Raw genomic sequence first — 20,771 nt, forward strand, 5'->3', positions numbered from 1 at the left:
ATTTAATCTAATTTAAACTAACTTACGCTAAGGAAAACACACACACCCACGCCCGAGGGAGGACTCGAATCTCTGTTGGGGGGAGCCGCGCGAACCGTGACAGGACGCCTGAGACCAAGAGGCTAACACGCGCGGCGCTCGCTTACAGAGAGATCCGCAACTAAAGACTGGAAAATTGGTCAAGTCACACCAATACCCAGAAAGGGAAGTAGGAGTAATCCGCTGAATTACAGGCTCATATCACTAACGCGGTTTTGCAGAAGGATTTGCAACGTATATTGTGTTCCAACATTAAGAATTACCTCGAAAAAAACGATTTATTGATTTATAGTCAGCACGGATTCAGAAGATATCGTTCTTGTGAAACAGAACTAGCTCATTATACTGATAAAGTAATAAGTTCTAGCCGGCCGCGGTGGTCTAGCGGTTCTAGGCGCGCAGTCCGGACCCACGCGACTGCTACGGTCGCAGGTTCAAATCCTGCCTCGGGCATGGATGCGTGTGATGTCCGTAGGTTAGTTAGGTTTAAGTAGTTCTACGTTCTAGGGGACTGATGACCACAGATGTTAAGTCCCATAGTGCTCAGAGCCATTTGAACCATTTAATAAGTGCTATCGACAGGGGATGATTTACAGCAGGCTTTCGACACCGTTCCTCACAAGCGTCTTCTAACGAAACTGCGTGCCTCAGTTGTGCGACTGGATTCGTGATTTCTTGTCAGAAAGGTCACACTTCGTAGTAATAGATGAAAAGTCATCGAGTAGAACAGAAGTAATACCCGGCGTTCCTCAACGAAGTGTTATAGGCCTTCTGTTGTTCCTGATCTATATTAACGACGTGGGAGACAATCTGTGTAGCCGTCTTAGATTGTTTGCAGATGATGCTGTCATTCACCGTCATGTAAAGTCATCAGATGACAAAAACGAATTGCAAAAAGATTTATATAAGATATCTGTATGGTGCGAAAAGTGGCAATTGACCCTGGGTGAAGAAAAGTGTGAAGTTATTCACAAGAGTACTAAAAGAAATCCGCTAAGTTTCTATTACGCGATAAGTTACACAAACCCGAAGGCTGTAAATTCAGCTAAATACTTAGCGATTACAGTTACAAATAACTTAAATTGGAACTATCACATAGATAGTGCTGTGGGTAGAGCAAACCAAAGACTGCAACTCACTGGCAGAACACTTAGAAGGTGCTAAAGCGACTGCTTGCACCACGCTTGACCGCCCTATTCTGGTGTATTGCTGTACGGTGAAGGATCCGCATCAAATGGGACTGGCGGATGACATCGAAAAAGTAGAAAGAAGGACTGCTCGTTTTGTACTACCGCGAAATAGGGTTGATAATACCATAGATATGATACGTGAACTGGAGTGGCAATAATTAAAACAAAAGCGTTTGTCGTTGCGACGGCATCTTCTCATGAAAGTTCAAATGGTTCAAATGGCTCTGAGCACTACGGGACTTAACTTCTGTGGTCATCAGTCCCCTAGGACTTAGAACTACTTAAACCTAACTAACCTAAGGACATCACACACATCCATGCCCGAGGCAGGATTCGAACCTGCGACCGTAGAGGTCGCGCGGTTCCACACTGTAGCGCCTAGAACCGCTCGGCCACTCCGACCGACTCGGATTGCAAAAACATTGTGTTAGTACGCACCTACATAGGGAGAAGTGATCATCATGATAAAATAAAAGAAATCTGGGCTCACGCAGAACAATGTGAGTGCTCTTTTTCCCCGCGCGTCGTTCGAGAGTGGAACGGTAGAGAGACAGCTTGAAGATGGTTCATTGATGCCAGATACTTCATTGTGAATAGCAGAAGAATCACGTTGATGCAGATTTAATGTCTGGGGGGAGGGGGGGGGCGGATAGTCAACGAACAAAAAGCTGGGCGACGGAGAGCATCCCGCGCCACCAAGTCAGCACGCGCTGGAGCCAGCCAGGTCGCCAGAAGCAGCCACAGCGGTCGGCGATTGCTGCGGGTCACCTGGGTGGCCCCAGCGTGCGCTGACTTGCTGGTAAGCCTTCTGCATCTCGCCTCGACGATATGTTGCTTTTGGCCCACTGTCTCATTTTCCTTCTTCAGTTGTAGTCGCGTCCTTGCTGCATGGCGTACGACGCTTTCCATTGCCCAGCATTTTATTCGTTGACTATCCGCCCCTTTTTTTTCTTTTTTTTTCTTTTTTGGCGAAGTCGTTTCTTCAGTTTCGTGATTGTAGCACAGTACACTTCCGACTTATCCTTGCCCCACGAGGGAGTGTATCAAATAGAATAACTTCAGAGTCCCAGAGAAACGTCGTCATAACTTTACCAGCTGAAGGAGCGGCTTTGAACTTTTTGTTCCGAGGAGAGGTGGCGAGGCGAAACTTCATGGATTGCTGTTTTGTTTCCGGTTCGAAGTGATGAGCCCGTGTTTCATCGCGCGTGACGATGTTCGACAAAAATGGTCACGAGCAGCCTCCTGATGCGCAAACAACTCCACACAGATGGTCCTTGTAATGTTGTTGCATTAATTTGAGGTGTAAGCGGTGCTGATGTTCAAGACCATAAGAGTGGGTTAAAAGCTGTGAGCTGTCTGGGGAAGATAACCTTGAATTATTGAGCAACTGCTTCACCAGGTATCCAGTCTAGCTTACCAAATTCCCAACCAGACTAACATTAATTATAATCTTTCAATAGTCATACGACAACCGGTGATATATATATATATATAAGAGAATTTAAATAAAAATAAATAAATCAGTTTATATGTGGAAATTTATTTTAACATTGATCATTGAAATTTCAGCATGTTAAACTTGAGTCATAACTAAGCTGGTGCCTTATTTATGATTGTGAAAATGTGAGTTTGTAATCTTACGGAACACATCAAATAGGGAGCCAAGATTGGGAGACTGCATACAACACTGCAGTCATAAAATAACACACGAAGAATGTTGAAACATATGCAAGAGGAAATTAACCACAACCAACCGATTCAATTTTCACCCAAAGAAGTTACGTTCGTAGCGCAATCCTGTCCGTCATGAACTTACCACACACTGGTATACTAAATGCATAATAACTCTCTGTGAAATGTTCCCGAAAAGAATAGTTGAGGGCTACTTTGATGCTTACACCACATGCTTCAGGTGGTCGACTTGGTTTACACAAAGAGTGTAACTCCACAATAATTTTGATAATTAAAATAAATAATTTCGAAATGCAATTTAGAAAAGAAAAACCTCGAACTGGTTACTATCGTCTTACTATTAACCTGATGGGTCAAACAAATGTATAAGCGCGTCGTACTGGTCTCACAAAGTACACCCCACGTGGGTTGAACATAAAGAAAAGTTGCTATATTGAAAAATATTGTCAAGACGAGACATTATAATCTCACGCACATTCACATTTAGGATTGATGATCTTAGTTACAGTTACTGATCAACACGTGGTTCCACTTTACTCACAAAGTAGTGACAAAACAACTACCAGAAGAGATTCTGAACTTCACACTCGAATTACACTGCGTTGCAATTTAAGATAACAAAAGATATTTTAGAGCTAAACCTGAAATAAAGGTGATTAAATTTTCAGTTAGGCTGAACTTAAGAGATCCATTATCCTACGGACTTAGCAGAGACGTGCTTAGCCAGAGGTCTTACCACTTCTGACGCTCGCCGTGGACAGACTGCCTGGGCCCCTACCGAGGGTGCTTAACAGATACAAACGGAAGTGGCCAGAGAGGCAGCTTCCTATACCAACATGACAAGGGATGGACAGGACCATACTAAGAATACAAACCTCTCTGCTTTTAGAAAGCGTAGCTACCTGTTCCGACTTTGGTCCAACTGTTCTCTAGCAGACAGACTTGTCTGCTACCATCAAGCATGCAACTAGAAATACATATGCTCAGTTATCCTCTCACACAGAAGGGAAGGGGGATGACAGTATCTTATCATATACAGTATATAAAAGAAAGCGGATGTAAGTTCCGTATGGGACTGTGTGACATAAATTACATGTAAACTGTGTTTTAAAGTGTAGTAGTGTGACAGATCGTTCTTGTTTATGTGTAAAAGTAACACGTTCCACTGCTCAGTCTCCTCCCAGATAGTCAGAAACACCACAGTAAATTTAGGAGAGGAATTTATGCCGTAAATGACAACAGGTTTAAGAAATTAACATGAAAGGAATCCAACAGAGACCTTTCATCCTTTGTTGCTCGCGATCGGCGGGGAACCCAGCGGGCTCGCACCCCTGACAAGGGAACCTCCCCATTGCACCCCCCTCAGATTTAGTTATAACTTGGCACAGTGGATAGGCCTTGATAAACCGAACACAGATCAATTGAGAAAACAGGAAGAAGTTGTGTGTAACTGTGAAAAAATAAGCAAAATATACAAACTGAGTAGTCCATGGGTCACATATGCAACATTACGGTATTCGTGGGTTCAGGAGCGCCGTGGTCTCGCGGTAGCGTGAGCAGCTGCAGATGCAGAGGTCAGAGGTCCTTGGTTCACGTCTTCCCACAAGTGAAAATTTTACTTTCTTTATTTTTTGCATAGTTATTATCTGTCCGTTCGTTCATTGACGTCACTGTTCACTGTAATAAGTTTAGTGTCTGTGTTTTGCGACCGCATCGCAAAACCGTGCGATTAGTAGACGAAAGGACGTGCCTCTCCAATGGGAACGGAAAACATTTGATCGCAAGGTCATAGGTCAACCGATTCCTCCACAGGAAAACACATCTGATATATTCTATACGACACTGGTGACGGCATGTGCGTCACTTGACAGGAATATGTTGTCGATCGACCTAACTTGTACACTTGGCGAATGGGTAAAAAGACTCTTCTACCTTGCCCGATTTAGGTTTTCTTGTGGATGTGATAATTACTCCCAAAAAAGTGATGAAAACATAAGAGTTTGTCACATAAACTGGAAATAAAAAATTAAAATATTCGCTCGACTGCAGATTTGAACCAAGGACCTTTCGTTCCGCAGCTGCTCACATTACCACGAGACCGCGGAGCTCCTGAGGTTCCAGCGTCCTTGATATTACCTATCTTCCCGTGAACTACTCAGTTTGTATATTTTGCTTATTTTTTCTCAGTTCCACACAACTTCTTCCTGTTTTCTCAATTGATCTGTGTTCAGTTTTTCAAGGCCTATCCACTGTGCCAACTTATAACTAAATCTGAGGGGGGTGCGATGGGGAGGTTCCCTTGTGAGTACCCTGACTTTTGCACGAGTGTCTCAGCACTGCCAGCAGATACGCCCAGCTGTGCAGTGAGGTGTTTCACTGCGACCCGACGATCACCTCGAGTGGCAGCGTGCGCAGGTTCCAGCACTGCACCAGTTGATGCTGTCTGTGGTCGGCAGGCACGCGGGAGACCGAACACGTACAAGGTGCGTTCCATAAGTAATGAGACCAAATTCATTAAAAAATCATTTATTGAATATATTCGTACAAATAATCAAAAATTTTCAAAATAGCACCCTCTTGCGTCGATACACTTCTGAAAGCGGTGTTTCCATGCCTGGAAGGCATCCTGGAATGCCTTTTCCGGAATGTCCTTTAGAGCTGATGTAACATGCACCTGGATGCTTTCAATCGTGTCCCAATGTTTTTCTTTCGTGACTCCTTTTAACAGAGGAAACAAAAAAAAAAAAATCAGCGGGAGTCAGGTCAGGACTGTAGGGAGGGTGGGGAACCAGTGGGGTCTCGGTCCTGGCCAGGAAGTCGTTGACAATGAAGGCGCTGTGACTGGGCGCGTTGTCGTAATGAACTTTCCACGTGTTGCCGATTTGGCATCGCGAGAACCTCTTTTTCAGTCTTTTGAGCAATTCCAAGTAGAAAGCTCAGTTCACTGTAGTCCCGGTAGGTACGAATTCTTCGTGGACAATGCCTCTGAAGTCAACGAGCACGATTTTGATCCTGGACTTGCTCGTACGTGCCTTCTTGGGAAGGGGCGACAATGGGGTGCACCATTCTGAACCCTGCCTTTTTGTCTAGGGTCGTACTCAAGAATCCACGACTCATCAGCAGTGATAACTGAGTTTAAAAGATGAGGATCATTTTCACATATCTCTAACATTTCTCGGCACCGAAGCACTCGCTTGTGCTTGTGTTCGTCGGTCAACACTTTTGGGACGAGTTTGGCACACACCTTTCTCATGTTCAAATCTTCGGTCACAATGCGGAAAACGGTTGTTTTTGACATTTTTAGAATTTGTGCTATCAATTTAAGGCTCAGCCGTCTGTCAGAGTTCAAACAATCGCGCACACGCATCACATTTTCGTCGACTCGTGCAGTTGATGGCCGTCCACTGCGAGGTTCGTCGGTGATCTCCTCTTGGCCCTCCATGAACGACTTGTGCCATCGGAAAACTTGTGGTTTGGACAAGCAATCTGTCCCAAAGGCATGCTGAAGTAATGGAAACATTTCGGTGGCGGACTTCCCAAGTTTGACGCAAAATTTGATAGCGTACCGTTGCTCTACAGAATGATCTATTGTGCCGTGGTACATAAACTGAAAACGGGGTTGACGGAAACGTACGTCTTGACTCTCCGGCAGCTCACAGCCGAATGAGACAAAGAGCGTTTGGAAGCTAACACCTCCCACCCCCCGCCCCCCACCTCCCCCCCCCCCCCCCCCTGCTTAGTCCAGCCGGTTATAACACGCTGTAGTGTACCGTTGCGTCAGAAAAGAATTGGTCGCATTACTTATGGAACACACTCTGTATGAGGGACCTTGTTGCGATGACGAATGACGCCTCGACCTACGACTCACCGTGCTTTTGTACACTGCCAGCTCTCCGCAGACATTCTGCAAGCGCCTACGGATATCTGCGATGCTCCGATATTTCGACAAAAGTACCTCAACGACAGCATCCTGCTTGGAGCGCACCACCGTTCCAGATGCCATTTTGAAGGCAGCGTATAATACCGCCATCTATTGGAATTTCATGAAACTATAAGGGATGAAGTGCAAATATTTCGCTATGTCTCAGAACAGGTTCCGCATTTTTTCAACCGAAATTCGCAACAAAAAAAATAATGTGTTGCATTACTTGTTCAACGCTCCTCGTGCTCGTACCACATTACAATAACAAAAAAAAAAAAAAAACAGATACGGAGTTGACATCCATGCAAAATGGGGGTTCTTAAGATCTGCTTGTGACGTAAGGACGACGTCGCGTCTCACTTGCCATGTTCCTCTCCACGAGAGAGAATAGTAAAAGACGAAAGAGTCTGACGTCCGATATTCCTCATTTCACGCTCCGAGTTGTATGGGAACATGGACTCCCACGCTGTGACGTCACCAGCTGCTCTTCCACGCGCGTTTGCCATGTCCCGTGAGAGGACGGCTTAATGCGTGAACCTGGCAACTCGCAACGGTCTACTGGGGCTGGGAAGTGGCGCCTGCCGTCACCCTCGGCCTGCCAATCCCAGCGAGTCTCCGGTCCCCGCCCTCAACAGACGACCGCGCTACGTCAGCGGCTGCACGCTCCGCTGCGCAACGTGGGCGTGGGTCGCAGTGCTGACAACTCAGGCTTCACACTTGGCCTCGATGGGCCTACAAAAGCTACGACTCTTACTATACCCTGTATCCGAATCTCTGTCCTCCTCTACAGTTTTTACCCTTTGAATCTTTCTCTAGTACTGTGCAAGTTCTCCCCTGACGCCTTAACAGATGCTCCACCATCCTGTCCTTTCTTTTCGATGCTTTCCATACACCCCTTTCCTCGTCGATTCAACGCAGAACCCACTCATTCCTTAACTTTTTCAGTCAACCTAATTTTCAACTTTCTTCTGTAGCCTCACATCTCAAATGCTTCAACTCTCTTCCTGTTTTCCTACAGTCATGCTTCACTACCATACAAAACTGTGCTCCAAACTTATATTCCCAGAAATTTTTTCCTCAAATTAAGGCCTGTATTTCATACTAATTCTTTACAGACGAATGGAAAAACTGATAGAAGGCGACCTCAGGGAAGATCAGTTTGGATTCAGTAGAAATATTGGAACACGTGAGGCAATACTGACCCTACGACTTATCTTAGAAGCTAGATTAAGGAAAGGCAAACTTACGTTTCTAGCATTTGTAGACTTTGAGAAGCTTTTGACAATGTTGCCTGGAGTACTCTCTTTCAAATTCTGAAGGTGGCAGGGGTAAAATACAGGGAGCGAAAGGCTATTTACAATTTGTTATAGAGTTATAAGAGTCGAGGGACATGAAAGGGAAGCAGTGGTTGGGAAGGGAGTAAGACAGGGTTGTAGCCTTTCCCCGATGTTATCCAATCTGTATATTGACCAAGCAGTAAAGGAAACAAAAGAAAAATTCGGAGTAGGTATTAAAATCCATGGAGAAGAAATAAAAACTTTGAGGTTCGCCGATGACATTGTAATTCTGTCAGAGACAGCAAAGGACTTGGTAGAGCAGTTGAACGGAATGGACAGTGTCTTGTAAGGAGGATATAAGATGAACACCAACAAAAGCAAAACGAGGATAATGGAATGTAGTCGAATTAAGTCGGGTGATGCTGAGGGAATTAGATTAGGAAATGAGGCACTTAAAGTAGTAAAGGAGTTTTGCTATTTGGGGAGCTAAATAACTGATGATGGTCGAAGTAGAGAGGATATCAAATGTAGACTGGCAATGGCAAGGAAAACGTTTCTGATGAAGAAAAATTTGTTAACATCGAGTATAGATTTAAGTGTCAGGAAGTCGTTTCTGAAAGTATTTGTATGGAGCGTAGCCATGTATGGAAGTGAAACATGGACGATAACTAGTTTGGACAAGAAGAGAATAGAAGCTTTCGAAATGTGGTGCTACAGAAGAATGCTGAAGATTAGATGGGTGGATCATATAACTAATGAGGAGGTATTGAATAGGATTGGGGAGAAGAGAAGTTTGTGGCACTACTTGACTACAAGAAGGGATCGGTTGGCAGGACATGTTCTGAGGCATCAAGGGATCGCCAATTTAGTATTGGAGGGAAGCGTGGAGGGTAAAAATCGTGGAGGGAGACGAAGAGATGAATACACTAAACAGATTCAGAAGGATGTAGGCTGCAGTAGGTACTGGGAGATGAAGAAGCTTGCACAGGATAGAGTAGCATGGAGAGCTGCATCAAACCAGTCTCAGGACTGAAGACCACAACAACATTTCATACTAGATGATACCTCTTGGCCAGCACTGCCCTTTTTGCCAATGCTACTCTGCTTTTTACGTCCTACTTGCTCCGTCGATCATGGGTTATTTTGCTGCCTAGATAGCAGAATTCCTTAACTTCTTCTATTTCGTGGTCACCAGTTCTGATATCAAGTTTGTCGATATTATCATTTCTGTTACTTTTCATTACCTTCGTCTTTCTTCGATTTAGGCCGTCCGCTGTGACCGAGCGGTTCTAGACTCTTCAGTCCAGAACCGCGCTGCCACTGCGGTCGCAGGTTCGAATCCTGCCTCGGGCATGGATGTGTGTGATGTCCTTAGGCTAAAAATGGTTCATATGGCTCTGAGCACTATGCGACTTAACTTCTGAGGTCATCAGTCGTCTAGACCGTAACGGTCGCTCGGCTCCAGACTGTAGCGCGTAGAACCGCACGGCCACTCCGGCCAGCTTCCTTAGGTTAGTTAGTTTTAAGGGGACTGATGACCTCAGGTGTTAAGTACTTAGAGCCATTTGAACCATTTTTTCTTCGATTTACCCTCAGTCCATATTGTGTAGTCATCAGACTGCTAATTCCATTCAACATATCTCACAAATTCTTCTTCACTTTTACTGAGGATAGCAATATCATCACCGGATGTTATCACTGATATTGATTCACCTTGAATTTTAATTCCGCTCTTGAACCTTGCTTTTATTTTCGTCGTTGCTTCTTCGATACATAGACTGAACAGTAGGGGAAAAGACTACATCCGTGTCTTACACCCTTTATAATCCGAGCACTTCGTTCTTGGTCTTCTAGTCTTACTGTTCCCTCTTGTTTCTTGAACACATTGTATATTACTCGTTCCTCAGAATTTTGAACATCTTGCACCATTTGACACTGTCGAAGATTTTTTCCTTGTTGATATATCCTATACATGTAGATGTAGATGAACGTGACTTGATTTCTCTTTAGTCTTGCTTCCATTATCAACCGCAACATCAGAACTGCCCCTCTGATGTCTTTCCCTTCCCTAAAGTCAAACTGATCGTCATCTAACAGATCCTCAATGAAGTCTGGAGGTATATCGCCAGTCTTACACATTCCACGCACGAATGTCAGTACTCGTTTTGTGCCGTTTCTTCCACTTCTGATGAAATGTTATCTGTCCCTTCTCAAGTAGCCAAAGGTTCTTTAAAATCTGATTCTAATATTGGAGCCCATATCTGTTCCCTGTCGACTTCTGTTTCTTCTTCAGACAAGCCCCCCCCCCCCTCCCTAATAGAGGCCTTTAGTGTACTGTTGCCACATATCCACTCTCTCGTCTGTTTCAGCAGTGGAATTCCCACTTCACTCTTAATACTACCGCCCATGCTTTTAATTTCGCAGAAGGTTGTTTTCATTTTTCTATATGCTGAGCCAGTTCTCCAGAAATCATTACTTTTTCGATTTTTTCACGTTGTTGACGCAGCTGCTTCGGCTTAGTGTACAGAAGAACAGAAAAGAAGATGCAGGATCTGTTAGATGACATCTGATGTAGCGACGTATAATGGAAGCAATAATCAAGAAAACTTCACAGAATATGTCGACCTGGAAAAACAGTTCGGCAATATGAAATGGCACGAAATGTTCGACATTTTTCAGATAAAAAGGACTAAGGTACAGGGAAGGACAGTTAATGCACAATACGTGTAAAAATGAATTGATCACAATATCAATGGCAGACACGGAGTTACTTCTCGTATTACTGTGGATATAAGACAGGGGTTGCGGGGATGGGGGGGGGGGGGCTACATTATGCCCACTTCGTGGAAACATTGTAATCTGATCACGTATTCCATATTTCAAAGTTCTGAAAAAATATTTATTGCTTTTAATGATTTCTTGTACGAGATACTGATGCTGTTCTGAATTTTTCCGTTGAACAAATGTGACTTTCCACAGCAAATATCGTTTTATTTTTTATTTTATATACATTCTTCCGTAAGAAAAATTGAGAAGCAAGTCTCCATGGTGATGGAACGGGTCAGTAAATAGAATTAAAACGGAAGAGAAATAGCGCCTTTCCGCACAAGAGTCTACATCTACATCTACATCTACATGATTACTCTGCAATTCACATTTAAGTGTTTGGCAGAGGGTTCATCGAACCACAATCATACTATCTCTCTACCATTCCACTCCCGAACAGCGCGCGGGAAAAACGAACACCTAAACCTTTCTGTTCGAGCTTTGATTTCTCTTGTTTTATTTTGATGATCATTCCTACCTATGTAGGTTGGGCTCAACAAAATATTTTCACATTCGGAAGAGAAAGTTGGTGACCGAAATTTCGTAAATAGATCTCGCCGCGACGAAAACCGTCTTTGCTTTAATGACTTCCATCCCAACTCGCGTATCATATCTGCCACACTCTTTCCCCTATTACGTGATAATACAAAACGAGCTGCCCTTTTTTGCACCCTTTCGATGTCCTCCGTCAATCCCACATGGTAAGGATACCACATCGCGCAGCAATATTCTAACAGAGGACGAACGGGTGTAGTGTAAGCTGCCTCTTTAGTGGACTTGTTGCATCTTCTAAGTGTCCTGCCAATGAAAAGCAACCTTTGGCTCGCCTTCCCCACAATATTATCTATGTGGTCTTTCCAACTGAAGTTGTTCGTAATTTTAACACCCAGGTACTTAGTTGAATTGACAGCCTTGAGAATTGTACTATTTACCGAGTAATCGAATTCCAACGGATTTCTTTTGGAACTCATGTGGATCACCTCACACTTTTCGTTGTTTAGCGTCAACTGCCACCTGCCACACCATACAGCAATCTTTTCCAAATCGCTTTGCAACTAATACTGGTCTTCGGATGACCTTACTAGACGGTAAATTACAGCATCATCTGCGAACAACCTAAGAGAACTGCTCAGATTGTCACCCAGGTCATTTATATAGATCAGGAACAGCAGAGGTCCCAGGACGCTTCCCTGGGGAGCACCTGATATCACTTCAGTTTTACTCGATGATTTGCCGTCTATTATTACGAACTGCGACCTTCCTGACAGGAAATCACGAATCCAGTCGCACAACTGAGACGATACCCCATAGGCCCGCAGCTTGATTAGAAGTCGCTTATGAGGAACGGTGTCAAAAGCTTTCCGGAAATCTAGAAATACGGAATCAACTTGAGATCCCCTGTCGATAGCGGCCATTACTTCGTGCCAATAAAGAGCTAGCTGCGTTGCACAAGAACGATGTTTTCTGAAACCATGCTGATTACGTATCAATATATCGTTCCCTTCGAGGTGATTTATAATGTTTGAATACAGTATATGCTCCAAAACCCTACTGCAAACCGACGTCAATGATATAGGTCTGTAGTTCGATTGATTACTCCTACTATCCTTCTTAAAAACTGGTGCGACCTGCCCAATTTTCCAATCTGCAGGTACAGATCTATCGCTGAGCGAGCGGTTGTATATGATTGCTAAGTAGGGAGCTATTGTATCAGCGTAATCTGAAAGGAACCTAATCGGTATACAATCTGGACCTGAAGACTTGCCCGTATCAAGCGATTTCAGTTGCTTCGCTACCCCTAAGGTATCTACTTCTAAGAAACTCACGCTAGCAACTGTTCGTGTTTCAAATTCTGGAATATTCCATTCGTCTTCCCTGGTGAAGGAATTTCGGAAAACTGCGTTCAATAACTCCGCTTTAGCGGCACAGTCGTCGGTAACAGTACCATCGGCACTGCGCAGCGAAGGTATTGACTGCGTCTTGCCGCTTGTGTACTTTACATACGACCGAGCGAGGTGGCGCAGTGGTTAGCACACTGGACTCGCATTCGGGAGGACGACGGTTCAATCCCGCGTCCGGCCATCCTGATTTAGGTTTTCCGTGATTTCCCTAAATCGATCCAGGCAAATGCCGGGATGGCTCCTTCGAAAGGGCACGGCCGACATCCTTCCCTAATCCGATGAGACTGATGACCTCGCTGTTTGGTCTCTTCCCCCCAAACAAACAACAACAACAACTTTACATACGACCAGAATTTCTTCGGATTTTCTACCAAATTTCGAGACAATGCTTCGTTGTGGAACCTGTTAAAGGCATCTCGCATTGAAGTCCATGCCAAATTTCGCGCGTCTGTAAATTTTAGCCAATGTTCGGGATTTCGTGTTCTTCTGAACTTCGCATGCTTTTTCCGCTGTCTCTGCAACAGCGTTTGGACCTGTTTTGTGTACCATGGGGGATCAGTTCCATCTCTTACCAATTTATGAGGTATGAATCACTCAATTGCTGTTGCTACTATATCTTAGAATTTGAGCCACATCTCGTCTACATTTGCATAGTCAGTTCGGAAGGAATGGAGATTGTCTCTTAGGAAGCCTTTTAGGGACACTTTATCCGCTGTTTTGAATAAAATTATTTTGCGTTTGTTTCTGGTGGATTTGGAAGAAACGGTATTGAGCCTAGCTACAACGACCTTGTGATCACTAATCCCTGTATCAGTCATGTTTCTCTCTATTAGCTCTGGATTGTTTGTGGCTAAGAGGTCAAGTGTGTTTTCGCAACCATTTACAATTCGCGTGGGTTCGTGGATTAACTGCTCGAAATAATTTTCGGAGAAAGCATTTAGGACAATCTCGGAAGATGTTTTCTGCCTACCACCGGTTTTGAACAAGTATTTTTGCCAACATATCGAGGGAAGTTGAGGTCCCCACCAACTATAACCGTATGAGTAGGGTATTTATTTGTTACGACACTCAAATTTCAAGGAGTCAAGGAGGTGTTTCCAAATGCAGATTGGATTCCTGCCTACTATAAACTAAGTGAAATCGGATAACTCTTGGAAATACACATCAAAAAACGTTTTGCATCACCCAGTTCCCAGAACTCCTGAAGATAGGCGTTGACTGTGGATATTGGATCACAGACACAGTCCCTTTAACTGTTCAGAGATGTCACTAAACCCACCCAAACCTGTAAACAACCATGCATGAGCAGTGCCTAATAGACCGAGGGGGTCATTCCACCAAGAAGGAGGTACACGGTTCGTGTTGTCTGTAGTTCAATCATACCTAGAGGGTCAATACCGTGGTGCGATCGCGTCCCCAATGTTACTTCGTGCCAGGAAGGTCTCTCAGACATCTCGGAGTGAACCAAAGTGATGTGCTTCGGATATGGAGAGAGAGACAGGAACTGTCGATGACATGCCTCGCTCAGGCCGCGCGAGGGCTACTACTGCAGTGGATGACCGCTAGCTACGGATTATGGCTCGGAGGAACACTGGCAGCAGCGCCACCATGTTGAATAATGCTTTTCGTGCAGCCACGGACGTCGTGTTACGACTCAAACTGTGCGCAATAGGCTGCATGATGCTCAACTTCACTCCCGACGTCTCTGGTGAGGTCCATCTTTGCAATCACGGCACCATGCAGTGCGGTACAGATGGGCCCAACGACATGCCGAATGGACCGCTCAGGATTGGCATCACGTTCTCTTCATCGACGAGTGTCGCATATGCCTTCAACCAGACAATCGTTGGAGATGTGTCTGGAGGCAACCCGGTCAGCAACTGAGGTGATGCAATACTTTTTTTGATGTGTGTATGTTGACACACTGTTCAGCGAGTGCAGCAAGGTGGAGGTTCCCTGCTGTTTTGGGGTGGCATTATGTGGGGACGAAGTACACCGCTGGTGGTCATGGAAGGCGCCGTAATGGCTGTACGATACGTGAATGTCATCCTCCGACCGATAGTGCAACCACATCGGCAGGATATTGGCGAGGCGTTTGTCTTCATGGACGACAATTCGCGCCCCCGCCCTGCACAACTTGTGAATTGCTTCCTTCAGGATAACGACATCATTTGACTAGAGTGGTCAGCATGTTCTCCAGACATGAATCCTATCGAACATGCAGGGGTAGATGGAAAAGGGCTAGTTATGGTCGATGTGATCCACTAACCACTGTGAGGGATCTACGCCGAATCGCCGTTGAGGAGTGGGACAATCTGAACCAACAGTGCCTTGATGAACTTGTGGATAGTATACCATGACGAATACAGGCATGTATCAGTGCTACTTGGTATTAGAGGTACCGGTGTGTACAGCAATCTGGACCATCACTTTTGAAGGTCCCGCTGTAGTACAACATGCAATGAATGGTTTTCATGAGCTGTAAAAAGGGCGGAAATGATGTTTAGGTTGATCTCTATTCCAATTTTCTGTACAGGTCCCGGACCTCTCGAAACTGAGGTGATGCAAAACTTTTTTTGATGTTTGCATGTTGATACTGTTTGTGGTGTCGCCGCCATATACCACACTTGCTAGGTGGTAGCCTTTAAATCGGCCGCGGTCCGTTAGTATACGTCGGACCCGCGTGTCGCCACTATCAGTGATTGCAGACCGAGCGCCGCCACACGACAGGTCTAGAGAGACTTCCTAGCACTCGCCCCAGTTATACAGCCGACTTTGCTAGCGATGGTTCACTGACAAAATACGCTCTCATTTACCGAGACGATAGTTAGCATAGCCTTCAGATACGTCATTTGCTACGACCTAGCAAGGCGCCATTACCAGTTACTATTGATACTGAGTCATGTACAGTCAAGAGCGACGCTGATCATTGATAGATTAAAGTTAAGTATTCCACCAGCTACGTCCGTTTTTCTAAAGTCTAACTTCCTTGTCCTGTTCCAGACCTCACGCCAGCCTGCGTGAGCTACAACGCGTGCCTTTCGGCTTCCTCTAGTACCCGGTGTTGGCTCTCCTGCCAACCACAACAGTGTTCAATAGAAACGACATTAAAGAAAAAACATTATGCAAAAATATTGTGACCAGCTACATAATAGCTTGTTTGTCCGTCTCTGCAACGAAATACATCACTGAATCTGCGTAGCATGGATCCCACACCGAGCGAGGTGGCGTAGTGGTTAGACACTGGACTCGCATTCGGGAGGACGACGGTTCAATCCCACGTCCGGCCATCCTGATTTAGGTTTTCCGTGATTTCCCTAAATCGCTCCAGGCAAATGCCGGGATGGTTCCTTTGAAATGGCACGGCCGACTTCCTTCCCAGTCCTTCCCTAATCCGATGAGACCGATGACCTCGCTGTCTGGTCTCCTTCCCAAACAACCCAACCCCCAACCCATGGATCCCACAGTTTGTTGATAGGTTTGTGGATGTATGTCGGCGCACAGGTCATGTAACTTCCTTCAATAACGGGCCACTAGTTTGAATACGTAGTGATGGCGTCCGATAGCGACACAGATGGGTTCCAACGGATTTACATCAGGCGTATTTGGTAGCTGAGACACCAACGTGAATTCACTATAATGCTCCTCAAACCATTTTAGCACGGTTCTGGCTGCGAGACACGGACAATGAGAGATGACATCGCCATCGGGGAAGACATCAAGTATGAAGGGATGCAGATGAACCGCAGCTGTCAGCGTGTCTTCGATTACTGCCACATATCCAGTGCAAGCGCAGGAGAATGTCTCCCAAAGCATAACACCGCTCCCACTAGCTTGCGTACGAGGCGCGCTGCACGTTTAGAGCCACCGTTCATCTCGTTGACGACGTTTGCGGGAACGACCATTGACCCAGAGAAGCAAAAAAGTGATTCACCCGAATAACGGACGTGTTTCCATTGATCAACGGTCCACTCTCGATGGTCCCATGCCCACTGCAATCTTAACTGACGATGTCGTTGTCTCAACATGTGAACACGTAGGGGTGGACTGCTGCAGAACTCCGTTGTGGTGTGCGTACTGTAAGACCTTTGGTACACACACCATCAGATTATTTGACTTGTTGCTCTAACTAAGTAGGCGAGTGTTAGCAATATGTCTCGTGGTCTTATCGTGGCGTGTTTATCTTCTGCCGTTAGGTCAGACGATAGAAATACCACTTGCACGCTTAGAGTAGCAGATTGACGGTGACCAACTTTAAACAGAACTTGATTAATTTTCACACTCATTTATTAAAATAATAACAAATATAGAATTACTTAACTTGATTCTGGATGCTATTTACAATTGACAATCTGAAGTTCCTTTGGTCTTGGTACGTTAATCTTATTCTCACATATCTCTGATACTTGTCTAAGTGTCTATACATTTCTCTTCATGGCTATGTACAGGAATATGATAATCTTATTAGGTGCAGACCGAGACTTGACAATAGACTGGTACAGACTAATGCAGACTAATGCAGACTAATGCAGACTGACTAATCGGAGGTGTGTACACTCGTTATAATACCTCGCGCATTCAGGTATCACTGCGTGAGTGTGATCTGCGAGGAGAAAAGGTTCTATGTTAGCAGTAATCTCATTGGCTGCGTGACATATTAATACGCGGATCGGCGGAAGCAGAATTTGGTCTGTCTCTAAGGCAGCGCCATCTTGTAGTGCGGAGACGGACGAGCGCTGCGCCTGCGCTGTTGTGCTTAGCGGGGTGCGCTCTAGTGGGAAAGTTGTGTACGCGCTGACTACGCGGAACTATGTACACAACACTATTCTAATGGTAAATAAAGCAGCATTTAGTTTTTGAAAAAGATCCTGGACATGAGCTTTCCACGACAACTTACTAAACATACGAACGCCTAGGAATTTGAACTGTTTAGTATCACTAATCATATGCCCATTCCGGGTAGTAAGAAAGTTAGTTCCAGTTGAATTCTGTGCTAGAAACTGTTAAAAACTGAGTCTTAATGGACTTTAGCAACAATATTATGGAAGACGGAGGGTGACTTGTAAGTAGCCATAAAAAAGTTAAAGTTCCAACCCTGTTAAAAGCCTGCGTTATATCGACTTTTAAATCATTTTCTTGAAAGGGGAACGCCTGACCTCACTACATTTTTATCTTTAATTTGAAGTCGTGGTACCGTTAATAGACCGTGACTGTTTCACACGTATGAAAAGGTTTCCAAATACCACTACCGCTCACAAAATGTGCTGACTACTAATCATTTATTTAGCGACATCTCTCGAGGTGATACCTCATAATCAGGCTGTACAGGTATTACAAAAACATTAAACATAAGTGTATACAGAGACTTATGTTTCTTTACTGACTGCAGTAGTCATACAGTGGGGAGACGGAAGGATAACTTATTAAGAGGTGATGTCACTTTGTATATTGGTCTGTTGTTCACATGAAAATTTTTGTAAAACAATCAGTTACTTTGTTTTTGTTACGAGGCAGTCTTTTTCTTGTGAACTGTGGTATTGCTACTTCCATGGCTGTCATCGACCTCTTCACCATTATTCACAAACTTCACAAGGGTGACTTTAAAACATGCAAACACAAAACAAACTTGCAGTGCAGATGAAAAGATGGCGGTAAAAATTTGGCTAGTTTCCATTTGACTATCGATATGTCGATCCTGGCGTTGTCAGCAGCAGTGTCTTCTTCACGTCTTGCCAACGTATCATTGATGCTTGTTGGCGTAATATGTTACAAAATGAGCGACTGTTACGATTTTATAATACGAATGACAGTATAAAAACTTTTTATTTTAAAAATTACGAAGTTATTTCTGGGATATAAACTCACATATAACCTTAATGTTACGCACTTACTGCTTTAAGAGTATTAAAATTCGTAAAGAAATATGAATTTTTGAACTCTGTCATCTCGTTTATGATCTCGCTTTTCGACTTATGGCCATGTGGCCATGGATGAATGCTTCCATTTCTTCCAAGACGTCCACTCTCCAGCTCTTTTCCAAAGTATGCAGTATTTTCAGGTCGTCATCTATTGCTACACTGTGTCCTGTTTCATTTATATATTTTACTGTAGCTGAGTTATTAGTTTTATCCAGTCTGAAACAGTCCGTGTGTTCTTTAAAAGTGGTTTTAAGATTTCTGCTCGTTTGGTCAACGTAATACGGTATTTGTTGCAATGGCTACGTGCAGCTTTATAAATTCCTGATTTCGTCAGTTTCTCTGTAGGTTTTGTGGTGTCATGGACCAGTTTATTTTTTAAGTTTTTGGTGGTGGAGAAAGTGATCCTGATATCTGTGTTTTTAAACGGCTTGGCTGTTTTCTTTGAGATGAGTGCTAGATATAGTATCGTGTTATACTTACCTTTTTGTATGTTGTGGGGGGTTAGCCATGTTAGTTTATTTGGTTCTGTTTTTAGTTAGGCGTTGTGAAAATGCATCTGTTTCATGTTCATGGCAGCCATTGCTATGGGCAATGTATTTGATAGCGTTTATTCTTGTCTCATAGTCAGTAGCATTAAGTGGAAATTCCTGTGCTCTGCTTAAGAAGGGTCTGAATGCATGTTGTTAATGTGAGTTTGGGTGTGTGGAAGATGTATTAAAAATAATTTCATGTGTACAGCGGATCAGTATACAAAGTGACACCAGCTCTTGCTAGGTTATATCCTTCACTCTCTAGACTGGATGATCACAGCAGTCATGTAAAGAAACTTTAATATCTGTATAGACTAATGTTAAATGCTTTTATAGCTCTATTATAGCCTGATGATGTATCACCTCGAAAGATTTTGTGACTGACAGCAGTATTTGAAAACGTTTTCATATTTTCTCCTGTTTCCCTGAATGCTGGGACGCGTAGGGTGGTGGTGGTGGGGTGTGGGGGAGGGGTGGGGGGTGGGGGGGAGATTCGGTCCTTTGTCCCTTTGCTGCCAGGTATGAGATCCCTTGGTAGTAGCCATTATCTAGTTACTATTGTGTTATGCTGTCAGTTTGTTCGTTTGTTGGTGCAAAATGAGTAACGATGTAATTTTTGGTCCATTGCGGAAATTACCTACAACTCTGAGAAGGTACTCGCAAGAAATACTTACGCGCGTGTGATATACATCATCCGTCCAAAAAGTTGTGGAACTGACTTTATTCCTGGCGTATACGAGCAAGCGACGGCACCGCTGTGACTACGGTGGCAGCCTGAACTGACAACTGTAGACAACAGGTGTGCATCCGAACGGTCAGCTGTGAGCAGTAGAGATGGGTCGAACTCGTTCATTCCCGTGAAGTACTTCATTTATTTCACTCTTTGCCGTGAAACGTTCAAATGAAGTAGTTCATTCATGAAGTACGGAAGCCTGGAGAGGTTGTCCAGTTCGCCGCTCAGCCGCGGCTACGCTCGCTTCGCCTCGCTCGTACAATAAAGCTTCGTAATACTTCATAATTTTACCAACAGATGGCCGAACTATGAAGTAACGTCCACGTAACGTTTTGCGTCTTACAGCGTCTGAGGTAACTCATATACAGCATGGTCGAAGGGGACAAAGGAAAGATAAATAGAGAAGCCTGTCACATATAAAGAAGGTATTACGTTTAACCTTGCTCGACATTTTTTCATGAAGCGCCAAAAAGATTCTTCATCTGCCAAGTGAAACCTTATTTGTTGTGCTTATGGACTGAAAACTAGGGCTACTAACGAAATTAAGTCCAATTTTATGTTCCTTTTAAAATTTAATCCAAAATAGAATGAGTATGTTTACCACTGTCACAAAGTTTATATACCTACGTTAAGTAATTATTCAGAAGTTTTCCTGTAGATTTTATTTTTGTTGAGAATAATAACCCTCTAAATTCAAAACGTAAACTGTCACCTGTAGTCATTGGTACGATTTCAGGTAAAAT

The sequence above is a fragment of the Schistocerca americana genome, chromosome 9 (assembly GCF_021461395.2).
Source record: "Schistocerca americana isolate TAMUIC-IGC-003095 chromosome 9, iqSchAmer2.1, whole genome shotgun sequence".
In the NCBI taxonomy this organism is placed as follows: domain Eukaryota; kingdom Metazoa; phylum Arthropoda; class Insecta; order Orthoptera; family Acrididae; genus Schistocerca; species Schistocerca americana.